The sequence below is a fragment of the Peromyscus eremicus genome, chromosome 3 (assembly GCF_949786415.1).
Source record: "Peromyscus eremicus chromosome 3, PerEre_H2_v1, whole genome shotgun sequence".
Lineage (NCBI taxonomy): Eukaryota > Metazoa > Chordata > Mammalia > Rodentia > Cricetidae > Peromyscus > Peromyscus eremicus.
This window is the reverse complement of record NC_081418.1, coordinates 55241101-55267584: the sequence shown is the minus strand read 5'-3', so window position 1 is coordinate 55267584 and position 26484 is coordinate 55241101. Positions and strand designations below refer to the sequence as shown.

The window sequence follows — 26484 nt, the reverse complement described above, 5'->3', positions numbered from 1 at the left end:
CCAATCCCAACTTATTTTTTTTATTTTTCAATTTTTTAAATAAAACCTCCCTCATTCATTTTTCTGACAAACAAATGGCTGTAATCTCTGAGACACGTTTTGAAAGCTGATTCACACACATAATTAAGGACGACTGGATCCTGTTACCCAGTATCTTATCTAAGTGTTTCACCCAGAAAAGCTTACAACATTCTGGGAATCAGGCTACATCCAATCTGCTTTCCATTTACAATAAGCAAATTCAATTCTCCACATCTTTGCTTTAAAGGAAATTCAATTGTCAGTGGTGCTGAAGAGCTTGAAGTTTGACACTGGGTGTGATTTCTAGTAGGAGTACAGATGATGGATCAATATTAATTTCTTTTTGAAATGAAGAAAATGTGAAAACTTCTTTAGGGATCAGACTTATTTTTAGTTCATTTACTGACAACATAGGAAGATGGGGCTCCAATTTTTGGTTTCACATTTTTAGCAAAATTGGAAAGGATCATTAAAATCACACAATGTTTCTAGTCATTAGCATATCAGTTCTTAGTGGGGTATTTATGATAAAAAATCTATTTTTTATACACTAAGCAGGCACATAAGCTTTTTCACTTAGCTGTTAGAAATCTAATAGAAGCATCACTAAATTGGCTCTAACACATAGAATAAAGTGAATTTTATTTTATTTTTTTATTTAAGTTTTTTTTGACAAAATAATATTTGAATCAATTGTAAACTGTGAAAAATGAACTAGTTTTAGTTCTGACATTAGAAATAGATACAGACAATAGTATATAGTCTATTTCAGACCAGCCATGTTACATATCACTTTTGTCCATTTCTTTGAGACATATGCATCAAATAACTTTTACTATGTTAAATGAAAGCCATGTTTGTGCATTTATGTGTTTGTGTGTATATTTATATGCATAAAGTTTATCTTCAGTTATAGTGTTTTATAAATACTTTTCTCTATTTTTTTCTAGTTGTAAAGATTTTTATTACAAAATTTCTATGTTTCAATTTGAGTTTAAAGAAGATAACATTTATACAATTCCAAGATACTCTAAACCCTGGATTGGATAGCTTTTCAGTACTGATAATTTATAAATGAATTTAATTTGTCAGTTAAGGTAATGCCTTAATGATACATTTTATGCATGTATCATTCATGTATTCAAAACTTCAAGGTGCATCTTCATACATTAAAATGAGTATGTATATAGGTGAATGCAGGACACATGTGAGGTCAGAGGAAAACATATATAACTGATTCTCTTCTTCTACCTGTGGACTCCAGGTACTGAACCGAGGTTGGTCACCAGGATGAATGGCAGCCTTCACTAACCCAGCCACCTAACTGGATTTCTGCATTTTAATATGTAAAGCCTCAATAACTAGAATATTAGTGTTTTTATACTAATGAGGCATACCATCATTTTTCACACTAAAAAGAAATGAACATTTTAGAGATTATATATATAACTATTATATAATACGTTATATATACATATATATAATTATAATCACAGAAAATTAGGTCATGGGTCTTAAGAAAGCAATGAGTTTTTCAACAATAAATGTACAATGATGTTTTGTTTGATGGTTGTTTCTTTTGGATCATACTGGGGACTAAACTTACAGTCTCCCTCATACTAGTCTTGGAGCCTAGTACTGAATCAGATCCTCAACTATTGGTTTAAAAGGCAATAGCAAGCATGCAATGATAGGCATATAGTTTTGCTAATTGTGAAACTGGAAGCCCTCTCTTCCTTCCAGCAGTGAAGCCCTAGTGTCTATCGTTACCAGTCAAAGACTCTATCTCACAGCCTCCTCTTCAATGAGACACTTATATGGTTTTGTTTGGGACCATGATTGTGTGTACAAGCTCATTGTTTTTCCATGATCTGTAGGATGATGATAGGTCATTAGAGAGTACATCACTAGGGCTGTCCTCCTGGAACTGTAATTCAGTGTACTGAAACATAACTCTGTAGTTGTTGAATGGCGACTATTCCAAAAGATACATTCACACACCAAAATAAATGGCATCTTATTTGGGAGAGGCACTTTAAAATAAATTTAAGTTCATGGCTGTGGTATAAATCGATGCTAGATTTTCATACTTGGCCCTAAATCAAATAACAAAGCTCATTATAAGAGACACACAAAGTGGTAAGAAAAGGTATGTAAAACTGGAGACAGAAAGAAGTGCACCACAGCTACAAGCCAAGGGACATCAGGAGTGGTGAGAGGCTGCAGGAAGCAAATGATCCTCCTATATATCTTCAGACAGAGTATCTTTATTGAGATATGTTGATTTTGGATTTCTGATGTTACATGAGATAAATAAAAGAAAAAATTTCATAAAATACTATGTAAGATAAAGGGAAACATTTAAACTGTTTGAATATTAAGGAAATATACTAATGTCAATGCCTGTGTTCTGTAGAAAAGGGAAAGTTGAGAATCTCATATTGTTAGAACATGTAGAGTTATAGAGTTATAAAGTATTAGTATTTCATATCAAGTGGAAATGACCTCTCAAAGGGTATCGCCCGTTAGTTAAATTCATTTTACACATAGTATATATTAGCTAATATTATTTAAATTGAATCTTATGTTTTGTTTGAAAACTAAATATATAAACCTGAAGTAAATTTGGGATAGTTGTAACAAAAAGCAATTAAAATTATAGTATTAGAATGTATATTGGATGATAATTATTATGCTGGCATTTTTAATTCTAAACTTGTAAAATAATTTATAGTTACATTTTTGGATTAGGCAACTTAACAATGTAATGCGCAGTATGTATCATAGTAGCTATGGGAATGGAAGGTTACAATTTCCATTTCTGGCTACAAAGGAACAACAACTTAAGGATCCACACCCCCATAACTTAATCAATAATATTTTCATTAATCAAACATCTCAAACATCCTGTATCATGAGAATTATAAAACAATATGGCTATATTATAGAAAAGATGACAGCTTACCATTAGAAACAAACAGTAAGGTTTTATCTCAGGAAGCCTGATGATGAAGAAGAGTCCATTTATTAACACAGATTCAGTAATCCACTTAAAGAGGTCAAGCAACAGGTAGTCCCAGTGTCACAATGGCCTTATCTCATAGGGTAAGGATTGACTGCAATTTTCTATGAGCATGAAAAAGTTTTGTGTTTTTACTAGTTTGCTGATTCATATTATTTACCAAAACTTACACACTGCACACTTACATTCTATGCACGCCACTGTATGTAAATTTTGCCCTAATTTAATAAGGCATAGTAAAATAGGTATGTGGCAATTTATTTTAGGTTCCTATGCTGATACCCAAGGGTCTACTTCTGAACATTGAAAGCTCCTCCAAGAGGAAGCAGAAGAATACTTAGGGAAATCTGCAGTGTGTGGAAGCCTTTGATTCAGAGACTTTATATCCAGAGTCTAAAAGAATAAAAGTTCAATGTGTATCATTCTTATTTTTCCTGCTTCTTTTAAAAATATTGTCTTATTTCTCTGTTCTTTGAGAATTTTATATGTGTGTGCAATTTATTTTTATTTTATCCATACCTTCATCTGCTTCCTCTAGCTTCTACCAGATGCTTTCATGCCCCTTCCCAACTTTATACCTTTTCCTTTTCTTCTTTCTTTTTTTCTTTATAACCTGATGAATTCAGTTACTGCTGCTCAGATGGATAAAGGTATAGGACCATCTACTTACTGCAGCACCAGAAACCTAAAAGGGGCAACACTCATGAAAAATCTGATTCTTCCTGCTTCAAGTAGCTGTCAGTTGCTGGCTGATAGATCCTGAGTAGAGGTGTAGCCTTGTGAGTTGCTCCATTACCTATACTAAAATGTTGACTATCTAGTTTTGTGCATGTTTCTACAGGCAACCACAGCTGCCCTGAGTCTGTGAATGCAAGCCCTTCAATGCATTAACCCAGCAAAACTTTAAAGAATCCTGAAAAGAACACAAACCAGTGAGTTGTGGTTGGCATTAATGTAAGGCTGTTATTACAACCAAGGTATGCATGTAAAAATTTTAACTTTTCAATTTTAAAAACATAAAGGGGCGAGTATATATCATTGCCCAAATTATCTTTCAGTTCTGTGTGAAGTTGACTATGGGAAGTGCTAACAATGTTTCCAGGGAACAACTTTGACATCACTCGGTGCAGTAGTTAATGGTCTCTTATTGCAATAGCTCTTCTATTGGGGCTTTTGCCTCTTCTAGGGGATACAAGGAGGAAATGTCTTTGAATGCAGACTAGATCTATTATTAAAGTCAATTGCACTCATTTATCAACTATAAAATTAGGAAATGAATTCAAGCTATGTCCACCTAGGATGTAAAATACATATAACACTCTACCTAAGTGTTACATATTTAGTAGAAGACCGTGTATTAAAGCATCATAGGTGACAAATGTTTGTTTGTGCAATTACACATATGTTAATGTCTCAGCTTCACTAGTAATATAAAATATAATCACATGTCTTGTATGATTTTAAACATTGTCTTAGCCATACCAGCGTTTCAAATATGGAAGAAACCAGGTGGTGGTGAAGCATGGCTTTAATCCCAGCACTCATGAGGCAGAACCAGGCAGATCTCTGTGAGTTCAAGGCCAGCCTCATCTACAGAGTGAGATCTAGGACAGGCACCAAATCTACATGGAGAAATCCTGTCTTGAAAAAAAACCAATATAAATAAATAAATAAGTAAGTAAGTAAGTAAGTAAGTAAATAAATAAATAAATAAGAAAAATAGTAACTATTTTGGCCACCTAATAGTACAGAAGATGAAATCATAATGTAACTGTATACATTTATTAATGAAAAGTTTTACTTTTTTAAAATTTCAGCTCTTTAGTATCCTAGTGTGTATTACATTGATAGTTTATTACAAGACAGACTGGTCACATTTTCAGTGTTTGGTAGTTACACACATAATGTTTTGGATGGTAAAATTTTGCATAGTTTAACTTAGAAATGTTTTATCTGAATTAAGATGACACTTATGGATAAACAAGTTAAATAAAAAAGGTTAATTCAAATATTTTTTCAATATGTTTATTGTATAGAAAATGATACACCACTGAAGTGAGATGGAACCATGGTCAGTGTGCAGTTTTTAACAACATATAAATTTGGTTCCCAGCTGCCAGTTAGATCTTACATCCCAAAGGTTTTGCAAGCTGCTAAAACAGGACCACCAGCTGGGACCAAGTTTTCACAAACATGAGTCTGTAGGGGATATTTCCAATCCAAACTGCATAATTAAGTGTGTACTCTTTAAGTAAATTTTTATTCTGTGAACACCCGATGCACTGAAGGAAAGGAGAGCCAAGCAAACGTACCAAGTATTCTTTTTCCCCACTCATGTTTCTGTCAGGCTCGAAGCCACTCAGAACAAACCACTGCTAGACAAGCACAGAAAATATTCTTCAGATTGCAAGAGAGGGCTTTGATCAACTAACTACCACTGGTGAGGGAGCATTAGAGACTAAAAATGTAATTGCACAGTTATGTATTCTCTTTTGTGTTGGTAAATTTTCCAGAGAAATATGTCTCTGTCAGCTGAAACTGCATTGATTCCCAGCACAGCTTGATACATTCAAAACAAAACAAAACAAAACATGACAACACAGTTTTATGTGCTTCAAAATTTTAGCTGATGTAGTTTTCTGCATTTGTGCTATGGACATCAGTTTAGTGTCCTTCCATGCATCAGTTAGATAGATGGAATGTTCTAAATCTATGTATCTTGTATCTTTACTTCTATATTGAAGTCCATTTCCAGGTAGTTATGTCTTTTTAATTCACTGAATATTCTTGGCTAATATTTGTTTAATGAGTTTTTCCTTCATATCCATGAGAGAGACTAGTCTGTGCTTTTCTATTTTATTTAGTCACATTTTGTGGTAAGATGATTCCTGACCATGAAACAAATTCAGAATGCTAATGTTACCATTTTTTGTATGTCTTATTTTTTAAAAAATAATTTAGTAGGGAGATTTATAATAATTCGTTCAGACATTTTACTAGTTAGCAGACTATTTCTAATATCAATTTCTCTTTCTAATGATTTCCAGAATGTGCTTTATATAAAGACTGTTTTGCATCCAAATCAAATTCTTAGCATTTCTGTAAAACGTTGTTCATGGGATTTAATTTTGTTTATAATGATCATTAAATTTGTAGTGACTCCTCCACTCACAATTTTGGGTTCGATATTTTCTATTTCCTCTTGGTTCATATCAGTCTTCCAGGGTTTAAAAATAGTTACTGCTTTATGTGTTTATTTATGGTTCAATTTGTTTATGTCTTTAAAACACTCACTGTGTTCTCTATTTTATTTTATTAGTGTGTGTGTGTGTGTATGAATGATAGATGTTTAAACTATGCTTTCTAGTGTACTTTCCTTCTTACCTACGGTATACTTACACTGTAACTTTCTATTATTTCCCCAACTGCTAGTGGTGATAGCTCACATATTTGATATTTTCATTATCATTTTCTCTATGTAATTTGCTGTTTTTTATTTTTATTTTTTCTTAAATTATTGTGGCATATAAAACTCTAATTCAGATGCCTATGTGAAGGGGAGTTTTGTTTTTAAATTTTTTTGTGCCATTAAAATCTTGTTATTTCTTATTATCATGGATGTGCAGTGTCTCAGCAACATCAAATACTTGAAATTTATTGCTACTTTATGTATAGGGAAATGTTCATTTTGGTAAACTTTAAAAATGACTTTGTCCTTCACACTTTGTAATATGAATGCCTTTTAAGATTGTTGGAGTTGGAGAAAGCATATTTAGCAATTTTCATCCAAACCATTGATCTCAATGCTCTACTTGACAATTGGTCATATATTTCCAATGTTAATTTATTACCCTTCCAATATATTCTCCATTGATTATTTTTACTTCCTCAACCTATTTGATATTTATTTAAGGAATTGCATGTACTTCAAAGTGCTCAATTACAAACTGTTTCTGTTGTATTTAACTTGTCTTTGAAGGGTATAGTCTTTAAAACCTATACAGTGACAATCTAAGAGATTTTCCTCTTAACTCCTTAGACTGGTCCTCAACCTGAGAACTCAGCTAAGATTATACAAGTGAAAGCAGGATTGTTCACAGTTCCTCAAATTGGGCCATTTCAGTTCCTCATACCAATTAAACACTTGGTAGATTTTCTCTTCTCTATTAATAGCTCACTGTTTCATCCTAATACGCTCACTTGCAAGGCAATGATTGAATTATGTCGGAAATGCAGCTGCCTGTTAATCAATTTACCAACACAAAGAAGGAATGGAAACATAAAATATAGCAAAAATAGTGATAAATCTCACTAAAAAATGGTAGGTCAAATAAGTAAGTAAGGCATCATGTGTCATCTATAACCTGTAACAAAATGACTAGTAACAAAAGTTTTCTGTCATTATGTATGAAATTTGAATGTATATTTTAAAGTCAAAGTAGTGTACCAAGGGAAAAACATCTGTTCATATTCCTTAGGTCTATTATTCTAGTCATAAAGTTATAGCAGAGCAGCCACATAGTAGAAAAACATTTCTTCGACAGAATTATTTTTGTTATTATTTAAAATAGAGAAAATCTTTGTGAATCTGATGGTGTGAAAATATGAGAATGTTCAAATAAGCCATGAACATTTATGAAATAATTACTTTTGTATCAAAATTAGCAGGATGATTATCACAGCATAAGTCACTTGTTGATTTATCTTGAATTTTAATCTCTCACATTTAAAAGCTATTGAGTCCTAGTGTTGCATATTAATGGAATTCAACATGATACTCACGTCATATGCACACACATGCATTTGTACATACAATGCTGATTAAATCTAAGTTCTTTTATCTACTCTGTTGCCAACAACTAAAACTCCACCTCTATTAATTAGTAGTCTATACTCAAGTCAACATTTTCAGCCTTGGCTGATGAGAGAGAACATGAAGTTCTTGCTTCTCACTGCCTGGCTCTTCAACATTAACAGTTGGCAACTCTATCTGCTTGGCTATAAAGGAGATAATTCTATTCACCTTGGAGGAGAATAATATCTTGTGTTGTATATTACATAATTTCTGTATCTGCTTGTAGGTAGGTAGTAACGTTGCCTCTCGAACTTTGCTGTTGTAAATAGTCCTGAAATAAAAGATGAATGAAGTAACCTTTTTTTATATTATAAATATAGATATATGGTATGTCAGCTATAGTACATGAATCATGATGTATATGTTTGTGTATATATTTTATGGTAATATAAATCACAGTATTAATACTTTACATTTTAAACTATTTTATCTACTTATCTTTGCAAAACTTTCAACCAAAAAAGTAATACCGTCTTATATCTAACTTCTAGTTATCCTTGTAAACTAATTAGTTAAAAATGCAGGAAAATGCTATCCATGTTTCCTTCCTCACCATAAAATTATGTGTTATTCTTTGCTCTCTTCTCTGTTTTATAATTTTTTACAATTGCTATACAGTACTCCCAAAGTTACAAAAACAGTAAGAAGTAGTATTAAAGTAATTAAGAAAGATTCAACTATATCCACATATTAGATAAAATAATTACCGTTATTTAAGTTCGGTATCTGTGGATGGTAGCTTTAAGTCTGATTATCATCAAATGACAAACAGTCACTGCTGTGGGATGGTCCTTCTCTTTGCTGTGAAAATGTGTTGTTACCATTGGTTAATAAAGAAGCTTGTCTGGTCTGTGGCAAGACAGGATACAGGGAGAAGAAGGGCAGAGTCAGGGCAGACCAGATGCAGGCCAAGGAGCAACATGCCAACGGACTTATAATGCCATGGCCATGTGGCAATACATAAATTAATAAAAATGGGTTAATTTAAGATGAAAGAGCTAGCTAGCAAGAAGCCTGAGCTGTAGACCAAATAGTTTGTAATTAATATTTAGCCCTTGACTGGTTATTCAGGTATCAGTGAGCAGGAAAGATTTATCTGGCTACAAATGGTGCCCAAACATTTGGCAAGAATTTCCACATAAAACCTCAGAGGTTAAGATCATGATGAGGGAATCTACAGAGACAACTGGACCAAGCTCAAAGGAACTCACAAACTTTAGACCGAATGCTGTGGAACCTGCATGGACCAGACTAGACCCTCTGCATATGGGGGACAGTTGTATAACTTGGTCTGTTTGAGGGGCCCTGGCAGTGTGATCAGGATCTATCCCTGGTGCATGAGCTGGCTTTTTGGATCCCATTACCTATGTTTGGACACCTTGCTCACCCCTGATAAAGCAGAGAAGGGCTTTGTCCTGCCTTAACTGAATGTGCCACGCTTAGCTGTCCCCCGGTGGGAGAACTTATCCTGTTTGAGGTGGGGAGGAGAGATGGGGAAGAAGACAGAGGGGGAGAGGAGGTAAGGGGGGATCTGTGTTTGGTATGTAAACTGAATAAAAAAAATTTGAAAAGGTTCTAAAATGGATCCAAGAACAGCTTCGTAGTTCAGGTTTCATTATGGGCCACTGTACAGAGACAGGCCCCCTGGTTTCAACAGGCTTCAGGAGCAACATGGCTGGCTCCTGAAGTCTACATGTGCTGAGATACAAGGAGGCTTCTCCCAGCCTCTGCCTGTGGGCTTGAGAGCACAGCCAGAGCTTAAAAACACAAGCATGCTATTTAATACTGGTTCCCAGAACTGGGAAGGTAAGTGTGACTCAATGGTACCTGTGCCATGTTGAAAAGCTGAACAGATCAGAACCAGCAGTCAGGGCCCTGGTATTTGTCCTAGCCATGCAGCTTAACAGTTTAAAAACTCTCCTGGTTGCTGTGGGATGGTCTGTACATCAAATTGCTCTGTTTGGTCAATAAATAAAACACTGATTGGTCAGTGGCTAGGCAGGAAGTATAGGTGGGACTAACAGAGATGAGAAAAGAATGAACAGGAAGGCAGAAAGAGACACTGCCAGCCGCCAGGATGACAAGCAGCATGGGAAGACGCCGGTAAGCCACGAGCCACGTGGCAAGGTATAGATTTATATAAATGGATTAATTTAAGCTATAAGAACAGTTAGCAAGAAGCCTGCCATGGCCATACAGTTTATAAGCAATATAAGTCTCTGTGTTTACTTGGTTGGGTCTGAGCGGCTGTGGGACTGGCGGGTGACAAAGATTTGTCCTGACTGTAGGCAAGGCAGGAAAACTCTAGCTACACCTGGTCAGAATAGGATTACAGATACACAACAAAGACAATTCAGATGGGAAAAAAAAAACTCTAAACAGTTACAATGTGTTAAAAATACATGTAGGCTTGGGGAAAAAAAGGAGAGAGAAAGTCCTTAGAAACAAATAGAATAGTAAATAAAGCCACATATACATGGAGAATACACAGAAAGTCTGAATACTGTATATTATTGTGTTGTCCTTGATATTTTTAATTGCAGGGAGACACTAATATATATTGATATATAAGTTAAACCAATATATATTTTAAAGGTATCTTGACTTTAAAATTTGGGTCTCAGGATATGTTGCTTTGGAAAAGAGGTTCTGAATTTGTTTCCACAGAAGATGAGAAGCTGTGGATTTCTTCCAGGTTAATATAGTTCTATTAAGGAATGCCCCTGAGAGGTCTCCAATGGAAGTCAAGGCCCAGATGATTCAACATCCAGAACAGCTTCAAGGCAACTGGCTAACATCATGCAGCCTCACAGACTGCTACAGCCAAGATGTAATCAGAGTTCTGTAATTCTCAGGGTCTCTCAAGATCACAAGCACCCACCGATCAGCAGGTCTAGAAAACTATGACAAAATTCCCAAAATATTGTTTATAAATGTTTGTTTTATTTAAAGGGGGTTGATTGTAAATGGTTATTGGTCATAGTCTGCTTTAATCCAAAAAACAATTGTTAATCTCAAAATTCTTTGCATTGGTGTGGATTTTGGTTTATTAATACAGATTTAAGGTCAATTTTGTTATACTATATATATATTTTTACTCTTGTTATGTTTATGCAGCATATTTAAAACTGTAGTGTATAAGTAAAAATACAAATTAATAGTTATCTATAATAGTCAAATTTATAGTCATGTTAATTAGGTTTTCTAGATATGCAAAGACATATTTCAACTAGATAGGTAATCTTCGAACATTTCAAAGACCTATTGAAAATGTTTTAAGAACTTAGACTCTTCTAGATAGTGAAGCATGTCTGCTCCTGGCAGGACCAATTACTTCAATGAGGATTATGAGCATCAAAGAAACTCGTTATGGAGTTTGCTTACAATATAGAAAAGTCTAGCCATTTATGCAAGACATTGCTCTTGCCTGGACTGCTTGACAGTTGTTGTATAAACTGGACATGCAGGTCTCATAGGAAAGTGACCACTGGACTTTGACAAAACAAGGCAGGATGGTCCTTCAGTTTCTTGCTTTGCAGAAGAAACTGCCAGACATTCTACAGGACATAGGAAAGCGACTGATGAACTTCTCCATTAAACAGAACAATCCTTCAAATTTTCTGCTTCACTGAAGAGTATGCCAGAGACTCTGGGCCTGTGGGCTGAAGACAGATATCTGAACATTACAGAGAAACTTTGGGTGACTTTCCAGCCAGCCACATGTCTCTGTCATTTCTAGAATTTTGCAAATTGCTTATATTGCACTTTCTGTTTACTTAGGTAGTATTATAACCTTCTGGGGTCTTTGATGGAGTTGAAGATTAGATAATTATAAATATAGTTTTCCTTAGTTATGATAAAAGGTAAATTAGATATGAAACTTTAGACTCACAAATAGATGATAGATGATGGAGTATTTTCTTTAGTTTTGCCAAATACGAAAAGACTAGACATTTAATTCTTGCTTGATATCTGTTTTATATGTGTAATTTTACTATGTTAAAATTAAAAACTTGCTTTTTAATTAGACAGAAAAAAAGAAGTGCTGTGGGATGGTGAATATGTGTTGCTATCATTGGTTAATAAAGAAGCTGTTTTGGCCTATGGCAAGACAGGATATAGCCAGGCAGGAAAACCAAGAGAGATACAGGGAGAGGAATGATGGACTAGGAGCAGATGCCAGCCTGCTGCCCAAGGAGCAACATGCCAGCAGACCAGTGACGCCACAGCCATGTGGCAAAACATAGATTAATGAAAATAGGTTAATTTAAGATGTCAGAGGTAGCTATCAATAAGCCTGAGCCATAGACCTAACAGTGTATAATTAATATTATGCCTCTGACTGGTTATTTGGGTATGGCATATGGGAAAGATTTATATGGCTACATGTCACAGTAAGTAGAACTTGTCCATAATTTTTATATTTCTATTTTTAAGATCTTTCTATTTTTACTTTCATTATATATATATAAGAAATTTTACTTTTCTAATATATATGAAATATATATATATATGAAAAATTTAATTGCATTATTTTCCCCCTTCTCTTTCCTCCCTTGAACCCATTCTATCTTGTATGATTTTAAAAGATTTTATTCAGTATTTTCTTACTTTCAAAGCTATTATACTGATTTAGGAAAATGTACTATGAGCCGGGCAGTGGTGGCGCATGCCTTTAATCCCAGCACTCGGGGGGTAGAGCCAGGAGAATTTCTGTGAGTTCAAGGCCAGCCTGGGCTACAGGAAAGGCACAAAGCTACACAGAGAAACCCTGTCTCAAGAAACAAAACCAAAACCAAAAACAAACAAACAAATGAAAAAGCAAAAAAGAAAATGTACTATGAAATCTTCCTTTCACCAAAAGTTCTACATATTGAGAAATACTCCAAATGATTTAAAATGTTCTGGTTATAAATCCTGAATCCTCCATACTGACTCTGATTAGCTGCTTCAGGCTGCTATAATGGAACCTTCAGGGCAATAGTCAAATCTGTGAGGGCAGGATAATAACTGATTTGAAGTAACATTTTACAGAGAGATATTTCACCACTCATGATCCAGGGCTACTAATTTATACTATTCTGACTTTGACTAATAAGATTGCATGAAAGAAAATATTAGGAAAGCTAGATAGCACAGGATACTTTTAGATAATTAAAAAGTCAATTATTTCTAATGTAATGGCTCAGAGACCTTTTACATATTTTATAATTGAGTTATAACTTAAAATTATTTATAAATATACACATACTTAGATTTTTCCATTGTAAGGATTATAATTGTGGTAGCAATAAAAATAAAGGAATTTAAGCTCCACAATACTAAATTTGGTGATGTATCAGATGCAGGATATAAAACTAAGAAACACCCTTTACTGAAATTTCACTCAGCATAGTCAAGATAAGTTACTGGCCTTGTAATTATCAAATTATCACATACACCATATGGCATAAATATAATAAATACTTTATAATAATAGGTAGATTAAAATTATCACAACTCAATTTTATAGCTGAAAACGATGAGATAAGGAGACAAAATAAGATATAATAAATTATCCAAAGATAATTTGAGTATAGATGTCCTAATATAAGACACAGTGTATACTACTCTTTTCTTTTTTCTACTCCTTTCTGAAAATTAAATTTATAGTGCTTGAACTATGGCACTGTCAAAAGACAGGGGAAAATCACATGGACTCATGACCCTACACAAAGAACTACAGGCATCTAATGACTTCAGAGAAAGGGCGAATTACCCTCTCCCAAGATTGAGTTCCCTAAGTGGTTATGCAACACAAAGTAGTCAACCTTGAAACAATATACACATATCCAACAAACAACAAATACAATTAACAGGTTGTATTTACATATCTGTACACCTATATATGTGTACAACAATAAAAATCAAAGGAAAAAGAATACATGAGTTTGAAAGAAAGTGAAGAGTGTATACGAGAGGTTGGAGGGAAGGAAATTGGGAGTGTTAGAAGGAGAAAAGGAAAGAGAAAAGTGATGCATTTACATTTTAATTAAAATATATTAAAGCATTTTTAAAGAATATTGTTTTCCATTTTTGTAAAGAAAGTTTTCTCTTTTCTGTAAATTATTTTTTAAAAAGTCACTTTCATGACTTGCCGTTTTCATTTTGTATTTTAAAAGTTTTCCAGCAGGAAACAGGAGGTAGATTTAGGATTATTTAAAGAAAATGTCTTGCCTCAGCCCATGGAGTTTACTATGACAAGATTATCATTGACTGGCTCTTATGAAAAAGACATCTATTCATCAGATTGGAAAGTTCAAAATCGACATACCAAGATGGTGTCTTAAAGGGGGCAATTACTAGGCTCATAGATAAGGAAATTTCTTACTGTGTCCCACACTGTAACCCAGAGAAGGCCACTCTTTGAAATGTCCTTATAAGGGACTAATTCCATTCATGAAAACTCTGCTCTTATCACCTAGTCATTATCCAAAATTCTACCTCTTAACACCTTATACTGTGGTTTAGGATTTCAAGGGGGGAATTTTAGAGGAGTGAGCCACCCATCTGTAAAAAGAGATCATTCACAGTATGGGCAGATATGTAACTCCTCAGCAGATAAATCAACACAGAATCATTTACTACAGAGTTGCTGTTATGTCCTGACACCTGCAGGCACATGGTAAGAGAGGCATCCAACTGGACATGAGACAGTGATGGACCAGGGTCAGATTGAGGAGAGCTTTGATCTTCAATCTAGTGAGTAATCACTAATGCTACCTTATAAAGTGAGCCAGGAACTGATAAATAGCCTGACCTCCATGCCAGATTCTCCACCTGCTGAAAACAACTGAATTTAGGAGCCAAAGATTCTCTGATGGAATCCAACATAAAACAGGACAAAGATCAGACATAAAGAGTCAAATAAAAGATGCATGATTCAGTCACACAACAAAATCACACATCATTCTTACATAGTGCTTTCTAATGTTTGAAATGTAAGGTGTATAGTGTATAAAATGCAAATATCCAATATATCAAAATAATTTTACATTCTACTCATTTCTTTAATAATACTTTAAAATAAATATTATTGATAATATTCCTTAAAGTTCATTTGGTTGTTTCTTGCAAGGTAAAAATGTATATTCATATAAAAATATAATTATAGAAAAAATTCAATGAGAATAACATAGTGAATAATTAATTAATATAAAACATAAATGTCCAATATTTTTTGTAATAAATAACAATTACATTGAAATTCATAGTACATATGTTTATACTGTGTCAGAAATATCTGTGCAATGAAAAGATTTTCAGACATATTTTAACTAATCAAGTTTTGAGTGCTACAGCATAGAAGGCAACAGTAATGACTGAGTGTGGTAAACATCCAGAAGTAATGTCAGTATATAACCCTCTTAATAAGAAATATCAAAACTGTGTACAGTGATTACTATATTCAGAGGCATTATGATAAAACTTTTTCTTTCATTATCTCAAGAGATTTTCACCTTAAAACTTAAAGATATTTTCTTTATTTTAAAATAAAGAAATCAAGACATAAAAAGATAGTAATTTTGTCACATGTAATTTTAATTCCTGTCTTCTTGTTTAAACAGTGTGTTGTTACTAAGTTACAAGCAGCAAGAAGACTACAACTACCTCTTGCTTCCATCTCTGTGCTTGGTACACGGAGATGAAGGATGCTTCCCATCAAAGAATAGTCAAGGCATAGGACTGGAGATGTGTTTGAAGCCTGGAACTTACCTAGGACATGGGAAAGCCTGGAATGCTATGTGAGAAATTTTCTTGAGGTTTCTGAAGAGATCAACATTTTCCATCTGGTAAGTATTATGTAAAAGCAGAAGAAAACTTTCCAAATTTAAATTTCAGAATTGCCCAAAATAAATTGAGGGGAGTTTGGGGTGTTTGTTTTCGATCTGAAGATGACTAAAAATCTCCATGTTTTCTTTCTGGTTATGGTTCGCTTAGGCAAAACTAAATTAACAAATCACTAGTATAAGAGTTTTTTTTTGTTTTTTTTTTTTTTTTGGTTTTTCGAGACAGTTTCTCTGTGTAGCTTTGCACCTTTTCCTGGAACTCACTTGGTAGCCCAGGCTGGCCTCGAACTCACAGAGATCCGCCTGGCTCTGCCTCCCGAGTGCTGGGATTAAAGGCATGCGCCACCACCGCCCGGCTAGTATAAGAGATTTTTAAGAGACACTGTGTGCATTGCTCAGACATCAGCTTGACCGTGCTTTGAATTTATTTGAATAAAGTTGTTTCTAAAATGCTCTTGGTAGAACAGCCACCACAAAGATAGGAAGAGGAAGTATCTGAAACCATTTTCCTAAGCAGTCATCTCCAGAATAGAACCTCTGGGAGGAACAAATCTCTGGACCAATCATTTGGACCAATGGTAAAATGTGCTTGTGGTGTCCATTTTTGTTCAAGGCTGTTATTTGTCACTAGGCTACTTCTGGGGTTGATTACCACAGAGATAATTGTGGCCATCCACTGCAGTTCTTTAGATCTGCACTGTGCTGGATTTTGTAGATCAGATTATGTCTATCAGATTATGCTTACTGGCTTGCTACATTTTTTACAGTTCCCACCAGAATGGCAAAGACCATATGAATTTGGCACTTCTGATCCTGTCTAGAACTGGTGTTCTAAACTATTCATGTTGGAAAGTATTTGTATATAGAAGTTGATTCAGGCTTTGTAAAACCGGACACACATTATTGTGAAACATTAAGGTAAAATAATATTTAAATACCAAAATGAATACAAATGAGGAATTTGAACATTTCTTTAATTTACAAAATATTAGTAATTGCCTGGGCTTAGTGTCATAAGTCTGTAAATCTGCCACTAGGGAGGCTGAAATAGGAGAATTGAGAGTTGAAGGCAAGCTGGACTACAGAATTAGTTCAAGGACAATCTGAGAATTTATTGAGACCTTCCTTCAAAATAAAAACAAATTGTCGAAAGAGGGCTTGAGATAAAGTTCTGTGGAAGAGTGCTTGCCTAGCACATGTTAGCTCTGAATTCAATCCTCCAGTACCATGAAAAGAGAAAATAATAATTGAAATATAGAATAAGAGAAAATAATAAGAGTAAAACTAAATTACTTTTTTAAAGTATGTAATATTTATAGTATTTTATCTTTAAAAGTCTATATATTATTTAATCCCCTTTCAAGTGGCATGATTTTAACATTATTACCTACATAAAAATATCATTAAGCATCTCTTTTAACAATTTGTTTTTTAAAATTATGGTTTGGGAATTTGATTTCTTTTTTCTACATTGAAATGTGGTTGATGATTTGTTTCTGCTATTGCAGCATTTGAAACATTCCATTTTATGAGATGCCTTGCAACATTTTTAAAATGCATATGTTACAAAGGTAGATTGTATTGCTTATCGTATTCTCTATAATGGAGGAACAAATCCCCAACCTGCTATTCCCCAAATGTGCTACATGTAAGAATACTTTTCCAGAGAATCTCTTGACCTTGCAGCCTTTCTGTTCCACTAACCGCATTGCTAGCCTCGGTGCCACCTGGCATGTTACTACAGAAGTGTGAGTCCTTGCCTGTACATCTAGGAGAAGCACACAAGTGGTCAGCCATGCTTTGCAGCCATTCTTCGACTGTGTAAAATGAATTATATGCAAAACCAGCAGTAACTTCTAAACAGATTTGTCTCTCTTTAGCTCACACCCTCAGTAGTATGTGTAAAACCATCATGTCCTCTTTGAAGTCATCACACATAGCACTACACATGGTGAAGAAGTTGGGATAGAATAGGACCAAAGCTTTAAAAATGCCATTAAAAGGCCTCACTCTAAAATCATCTCCAAATAGTCCCATAGTTTTTCTGTCAGCATGGGTTGTAGCTGGTTATTTTTAACTTGACACACCTGGGAAAAGTCTTAAAGGAACTGACTAGATCTGTGTGGCTTGTGGGCATGTCCGTGGAGGACCAGTTTGATTATAAACAAAGGCAGCAGTACCCACTCCGAATGTAGGCAGCACCATCCCATTGAATGGACCTGCACTGTCCCAGATTCCCTTCTCCTCTTTCATCCTTCCAAGGGAAGTGCTAGTGTGGGCTGAGACTGCTTTCACTTGTGACCTTGAATAAAGCCAACACAGAGCACTATACCTGGATCAAGACACAGTAAACCTCAATTTGTGTATTAGTTCCTTTTCTTGTTGTTCTGATGACATACTTGACAAGAATTAATTTAAGGGAAATGTAGATTATTCTAGTTTAAAATCAGATAAGATACACTCCATCCAAGGGATGGCCAGACTGCAACCCACAGCTCCAGAGAGGCTAGCTAACAGGGAAAGACCCTAGGAGGGACACATGGATGACCCAGCAAAGGAGAAGTGGATGAGATCTACATGAGCAGACTGGGTGTGTGTGTGGGGGGGTGGCAGAGGGCGAGGAGTGAGGAATGAAAACATAGGGAAATGGGAGGGTCGAGCTGGAACAGGGACAGAGTGGAAGGGCAGGGAGGGCGATACCATGATAGATGAGGACATCATGGGAAAAGGAAGAGGCAGGGTGCTGGGGAGGCTCTTAAGAATCCACAAGGATGACACCACCTTGGTCTGCTGGCAGCGGTCCAGAGGGTGCCTGGACTGGTCTACTCTGGTCTCCGGTATCCTCATAGAGCCTTTATCCAGTGACTGATGGAGGCAGATGCAGAGATCCACTGCTAGGCACCAAGCTGAGCTCTGGCAATCAAATCAATGAGAGAGAGGAGGGATTCTGTAGGCAGGGAACATCGAGATCATGATGGGAGGACGGGCAGAGATGACCAGCCACACTATTGGAGGCCCATGAACTGTAGACTAGTGGCTGTGAAGCCCCCACGGGACTGAACTGGGCCCTCTGGACACGAAAGATGGTTGTTTGGCTTAAACTGTTTGGGGAACACCCAGGCAGGGGGATTGGGATCCATCCCTGGTTCATGGGCAGGCTTTTGGGAATCCGGTGCCTGTGTTGTGGCACCTTGGTACAGTGGGAAGGGGCTTGGACCTGCCTAGGCTCAGTATGCTGGGCTCTGCTGACTCCCCATGGGAGACCTCGATTTGGGGGATGTGGGGATGTGGGAATGTGGGGTGGCTTGGGAGGGAGGGCTGGGAGATGGGAGGAGGGAGGAGGTGGGATCTGTGGGTGGTATGTAGAGTGAGTAGAAAATTTCTTAGTAAAAAAAATGGGGAAAAAAGATACACTCCATCATAGCAGGGGTAGCATAAAGGCAACAAAGGGAGGAGGTTGGTCCCATTGCAATAATAGGGAGCTGAGCTTGAACAAGAAGTAGGTCAGTGTGTAATATCTCAAGGCCCTCCCACAGTAACTAACTTTTTTCCCCACCAAAATACTCCTACCTGTTGTGGAATATGAGTTCAAGGTGAGTTACATTCATTTATGCTGTGGAATATTTGTTTAATGATGCAAACATGTGTTGCATTCTTCTATGTTGCATTTGTTTAACTCTGTAAAGTTGTGTTACTTTGCCTGTCTAAAATACCTAATTGGTCTAATAAAGAGCTGAATGGACTGCAGCTAGGTGGGAGAGAGAAATGAGTAGGGCTGCCAGGCAGAGAGAATAAATAGGAGAGGAAATCTAGTCTTAAGGAAGAGGATAAGCAAGAAAAGGAGAGGAGGAAGCCAGGGGCCAGCCTCACAGCCACACAGTCAGCCATGGAGTAAGAAGGAAAGAAAAATATATAGAATAAAGAAAGGTAAAAAGTCCAGAGCCAAAATGTAGGTAAAGAGAAATGTAATAATTCAAGTTAGAAAAACTGGCTAGAAACAAGCCAAGCTAAGGCCAGGAATGCATAATTAAGAATAAGTCTTAATGTGTTTATTTGGGAGTTGAGAGGTGGGCCCCCAAAGAGGAAAAAAGAAAAGAAAGAAAGAAAAGGAAAGAAAGCCAATTACATCTCATCTTAAAAGTTCCATAGCCTCCCAACACAACACTACCTTCTTGGGACCAGCTACTCATGTGAGCATAGGGGACATCTCACATTAAACAATAACTTGTGGACAGTGGGATGCAAATAAATCCTGTGTACGCAAACCACAGAGGAGCCATTTTGGCTGCTGTCACTGACAGTAACAATCTTCAGAGATGCACACAGAGGATGAGTACTGGGTGAGAAAGTCTGAGCATTGTAGTGGGTAGCCATTCCAGCTTTGTTCTGGAAGTTCCAACCCCCATTGAGACTTCGGCAACTGTCACGCCTACAAGGCGGGGCCAAGGGAGGTGCCTGGGGACCCGAGATCCGGATCGGCGAACGCTCTCTTGGTTCCAGGACGCTGGACGATGGAGATAGACAGAGGAGAGCTCCAGAGAACACCGCTGGACTGTGATACACCTTCCCCAGACCCCGCGACCTACCTATCCCTTAATTTGTAAGTTACGCCATTAAATAAATCTCCTTTTAACTACGTGGAGTGGCCTAAATAATTTCACCAATATCTGGCGCCCAACGTGGGGCTCGAACCCACGACCCTGAGATTAAGAGTCTCATGCTCTACCGACTGAGCTAGCCGGGCATACATTTATTATCAATAAGATCAATTTTTGGTACAAGCCTGTTTTGTAAATCCTGATTAGCAGATTCCAGAGAAAGAATCTTTTTTTCTAAGGTCTCATTGTTATCCATTAAAGCAGATTTCAGAGATAGAATCTTTTTCTGTAAGCCATCATTGTTAGTTTTGAAAGCCTGTAAATCCTGGTTAGCAGATTCCAGAGAGAGAATCTTTTTCTCTAAGGTCTCATTGCTATCCATTAAAGCAGATTCCAGAGATAGAATCTTTTTTTGTAAGCCGTCATTGCTCTCGCTTAAAGCCTGTATCAGTCCCAATAATAACTCATCTTTGTTCTTGTTTTTAAATCAGTGTTTGAACACTGTGTGAATTATTACGATGAATGCCAAAATGGTACAGGCCAGATATGCCTTAGGAAGGTCGTATATTTCCAGGAAGATGTTATTTATCATATAGGCAAAAAGGTTTTCAAATTTTTGTGAGGTAATGTTGTCAGCCATATTACCAGAATTACTCAAAATTTGTCAGTCAATTTTAAGGTGTAAAATTATCAGGTACTTTTACTTACCTTTCGTGGTTTTGGGGGGTGTAGTAGCATTTTTCAGCCAGCAGGTGGCGATGGTACAGCTCCAAAGCAGGGCCTGCTGGTGATCTTGGCTGACTGCAGCTCGCTGGAGTCAAGATGGCTGAGCCGAGCCGCAGCTGGCGTGCGTGCACTCCGGAAGCTGGGGAGTGCCTCTTTCGCTGGTCTCTTGGGGCTAAGCTAGGGAGCTGAGACCGGACTAGCTGCTCCCTTTTTCGGGAATGGAACCGTGTAGGTGTTCCCTGGTTATATGGAACTTTGCAGGCGGGTTTAGGTACCCGCTAGCCGGGGAGGAGGCTGAGGGCAGGAGCCACCCAGGCTTTTGGGATTTGCCCCACGTTGGGCGCCAGATATTGGTGAAATTATTTAGGCCACTCCACGTAGTTAAAAGGAGATTTATTTAATGGCGTAACTTACAAATTAAGGGATAGGTAGGTCGCGGGGTCTGGGGAAGGTGTATCACAGTCCAGCGGTGTTCTCTGGAGCTCTCCTCTGTCTACCTCCACCGTCCAGCGTCCTGGAACCAAGAGAGCATTCGCCGATCCGGATCTCGGGTCCCCAGGCACCTCCCTTGGCCCCGCCTTGTAGGCGTGACAGTTGCCGAAGTCTCAATGGGGGTTGGAACTTCCAGAACAAAGCTGGAATGGCTACCCACTACAGAGCATCATTCCTCACAGCAGAAGCTCTATTCACAAATATATTTTTCTTCTGTTTTACCAGTTTCCAAGGTCAGTGTGAGTAGAGGTTGGTGCATGAAGATCTGTTGACATAGACATTGAGGTACAGGAGGGACACTGAGCTTGGAGGCTATTACAGAAAACAGAAACAAGATGTTCTTCCTTGGGGAGCAGAGATGCCTTCATCCCTGAATGCATCTTGCAGAAAATGCAATCCCAAGGCATGGCCAAGAAAGGGACACTAAGAGAGTTATATTTGTGTCATATCAAGAAAGAACACATGAGACTGCACAGAGTCTGTGGAGAACTTTCTTTCCAAACAAGAAGTTACTTTGCTAGAGGCAAGGATCTTGTGTTTCAATTTTATTTAAATCTATGAAGTAGTTTTGAATATTTTTGTCCTTTAAAGAGAATAGCACATGACCTTTAGAGTGATTTTTCTCCCAGTTCCATTGTTAGGCAGGTTAGTTATAATTCAGTAGACTATCATTAGCTGTTATTGTAGTTTTGATACTTATAAAATTTAAATAATTTTTCCAATCAAATGTTGTTTGAAAGACACCTACAATAACAGTTGATGAAAGAAAACAAGTACAACGTACAAGGATAATCAAGTTAATTAAGAGTACAAGCCAACTAAACTCATGCTAAAATGCTTACCACAACTCTAAGCTATAATCTGCAGAATCATGATTTTGTAGAGTACATAAGAATGTGTCTTAAGTTAGAGGATTAAAAAGAAAAAAAGTGGGGGTGGTAGTGATGATCATGTTTGGAGCCTTTTTATTAACTTTTAATAAACCCAATATGTATAAATAAATGACTATCTTCACAAATGTAATTATATGTACCACCTTGGATTCTTCACACATCTTAGCAATTAGAAAACACATGATATGAAAGCTAAGCAATTTATTTATTTATTTATTTTTAAAGATTTACTTTTATTTTGTGTTTGTGGATGTTTTTGTGTGCTTGCATGCCTGTGTACCAGGTGCATGCATTGTGCTTGGAAGCCAAAATCTCCTGGAACTGGAATTACAGGTGGTCATTCACCTTCAGTATGGATGCTGAGAATCAAACCCAGGTCCTTCAGAAAACCAGCCAGTGCTTTTAAGCACTGAACTATGTCTCTCCAGCCTGATATATTTTACTGTTATATATTTTGTGTATATGGATGTTATGCCTACATATATGTCTATGCACCATATGTAGGTCCAGTGTCCACAGAGGCAAAAATAGAGCACCAAATCTTTTGTAACAAAAGTTACAGGTGGTGGTGAGCTGCCCTGTGGGTGCTGGGAATCCAATTTATGTCTTCTAGAAGAGCAGCCAGTGCTCTTAACTGCTGAATCATCTCTCCAGCCACCAATCATTTTAAAAGAGTCAGTTAAGATAAAGGAGGACATTTTTGCCTTCTGTATTTGATGGCCCATTTTAAGTTATTTAACACAAAGACATTTTTATATAACCTTAGTCTCTCAAATGTATATGGAAACATTTTATTTATCTTTTGTTAGTCAAAAGTATTTATTATATGAAAAGCTAAAAGTTGGCCATTTAACTAATTAAACAAATTGTAATTGTGTGACTATGCCTAAAACATGTCTCACATAACTGTTTATTTTAAAAGGTTTTATTGTGGAAAAACATACTCAAATTAAAAAAGGATATTCATGAGATCCTGAAAAATGATGTGAGACCTGCATTGGTGAGCAAACTAAGTGACTCTTCTGTCTTTGTGCAGCAAATTTTTCTTGCCCCCACAGAAAGAACAACATGTTTAAACACTGTTCAAAAGGACACAAGAAAGAGGATTCCCTCTCACTTCCTAAGCTAGAGTACCAACAGTCTCCATTTCCTCATTAAATAATGAATGTTATCAGAACAGAAGAACTCTAGCACCTTCCTTGCTGTTATTAATTATTTAAAAGCTTTTCCTACACAGATCTGTATTTACATGATGCTTTCCTGGTCAGAGCACAGAGTTCAAAGTCCATTTGCAAAAATTATATAACTTCCCAACTTGCCCAGTTTTCCCCACTGCCCTGAATACAGGTCACAGCCATCAGCCCCAACTTCCGTTGCAAAGAAGAACCTGCTGCATGCAGATTTACCTCCATGTCTCCCTTTCCAGTTGTCTGAAGGAAGATAATATTCTTTTCCCATTTCCCTCCATCTTCTCCCCATCCTCTCTGCTCTCTTCCTTTCTGTATCTATGGTTTCTTTATTATGGTATTTTTATTTTAACTAACAAGCAAGTTTGCAAATTAAGGCAGAATTTTAATTTTTTTCTTATTTATGAGATAAATTATCATACAATGCAGTTTTCTATGTGAAAATCTACCATGATGTTTAAAATTAAATACTTTTTAAACAATATTTCTGCTTCTATGCCCTTATTTATTCTCTTATATAATTTCAGTACTTTAAAAATTTGTGCCACAACACAAAAATAACTTTAAATGTTTGAGTTTGGAAAGGCTAGCAAGTGTGTGCATTTACTATTGTGTGAAGTGACAGAGAAAAAAGATCATTATCTAAGAAATAGTTTAGTTTAAAGCTTGACAAGGCAAAAAGTATTGATATTGTAAAATTTGAAATTTCTGATGTTATTCTTAAGAAAAAGTTCTTTCAAAACTGCTTAGAATAATAAAGAAGCTTATTGCTAGAATAGGACAATGAATATTTTTAACTTCAGTTATAAATTGAAAAATTGCGTTGAACATTAAATGATGTTATTTCCTTTTTTCCTAGATTGAAAATGCATAAGGATTTATTGCAGTCATTAAACAATGCATTAAAATTACATTAAAGAACTTCGTTTTTCTTTCTACAAAGCCTAAAATACTTTGAACATTAAACTCAAGTATCTTCCCTCAAGGTATATTTAAAATAGACATTCATATTTTTAGGGAATTGTCAGTATGATTTTTAAAAGTTATTTTACTTAAGAACAAGATGATTAACAAACAAGAGCACAGCCAAAGTTAGGGAAAAAAAAAATCCCGGGAGAAAATGATCATCATGAATGTAGTCTGTAAATGATAGCATTCAAAAACAGTGAAGACGTGTGCTACAGTGTAAAAGCAAATAATAGCAAGTTAAACTTATGGATGAATAATGTTTTAATGCCTTAGATCTCACTACTATTTTGTTAAAAGTTATTCTTGGCAAATCAAGCCATGACTGTTTTAGTCTACATGACACTCAAGTGACATGTTCATACCAGGAACATTTGTGTTTCCAGGATGTGGTTAACACTGGTTAATTATGTACATTGTACATAATGAGCAGATTGAAAAAGTAACTTTTCAATAACAGATTAATAGGTGTATTCAAATGGAGCAGCTCTTTGGAAGATTTTAACAGGAGTTCTGAGCAGTTCTGTGCGTCCCTTGGATTGAGTACCCCATGTTATGGTTCTACTATCATCCTTCCTATGGTTCCCAGCATAGCAGACCACTGGGAACAAGCAGCTGCTAGTGAACCAGGCAACTCCAAAGAGATATTTTGGCCATGATTCACCTACTTTCTAGTGATCTTTTGATTCATGGAAAATGGATTAGTATTTTCAACATCAACAACCACGACAAAGGAGCCAAAAGTTAAAAGTTAAAATATCATTAAAATGGAAAAAAACAATAGACCTCTGTGAAATGAGCATCATAGAGGAGTAAAGTGCTGTATGCTTGGGGCTTAGTTCCTTCAACCATTAGAACACTTTTACAACAGGAGAAATATCACTCAATAGAATCCTGATATCTGCATCATAAGAAATCAATGGCAATCTGTGAATGATATCTCCACAGAAAGCATGTATAATGGACTCATGTAGATTCGCTCAGGTTTGCAATTCCTTCTCCAGGTACATGCTCCACAAAGAGGGTTAGGGAAGGGAAGGTGAGCCCAAGGAAGATGAGGAATGATGTAATCTTAGTCCATAACATTTATGCAATAACAAAATCAATTGTTACATTTTTCAAAAAGCAGGACACTGAAACAAGGTTTTGAGGACTTTTGCAAATGTGCATAAATTTCTTCAGTAATATGCATGATCCTTCACTCATTAAATATACATATAAAATGTAAAAAAACATTCCATGAACTTCAAGAATTTTCCTTTGTGATACTTGTCTATCACAAACTCACAAGCTTGTGAGTATCTTTACACATTGAGATATTTACAGATACAGGGAAGGAGATGAGACAGAGACAATTATATCCAGATAATGCTATTTGCATGCATACAATTACTTCCACTATAACTATAAGCATAAAATCCAATATGTCATGTACATTTCTGATCTTGTAGGGCTATTTCATACTTTTAGGGACTTTCAAATAATTTAAATCAAGCGTATCCCATAATTTGTTACCCATTTTCCTCCTGACAGGCTTAGTATTTTTCTGCTTTTTGCTATTATAAATAATAGAGCAATAACATTCTTATAATTTTGCATTTATGTATATTTATGAGTATTTTTGTGGGATAGACTTAAAATGCACATTTTAAAATTTGACAGATTACTGTCAGCCTGTCAGCTTCAAAAGCCACACCAGCTAAAAATGCTGGAACCTCTTTGTACTTCTATCAATGGAATGTGAATGTACTGATTTTTGTAGATTATTTTTCCTATTGTAATTTACCATATTTTAATTCCCAGTCTTGTAGTCTAATTAATAAAAGTTGAAATCTTATGATCACATTTATCTCCATTACTTATTAATAATAAGAAAAATATTTTGTTTATTTGCC

General features: G+C 36.1%; 1 non-coding gene across 1 annotated transcript; it reads right to left on the bottom strand.

Annotated features, from left to right (window-relative positions):
• Positions 1–20398: 20398 nt before the first annotated feature.
• Trnak-cuu (transfer RNA lysine (anticodon CUU)) lies at positions 20399–20471 on the bottom strand. Its single transcript has one exon. It is a non-coding gene; the product is annotated as a tRNA-Lys (tRNA).
• Between the last annotated feature and the right edge of the window lie 6013 nt (positions 20472–26484).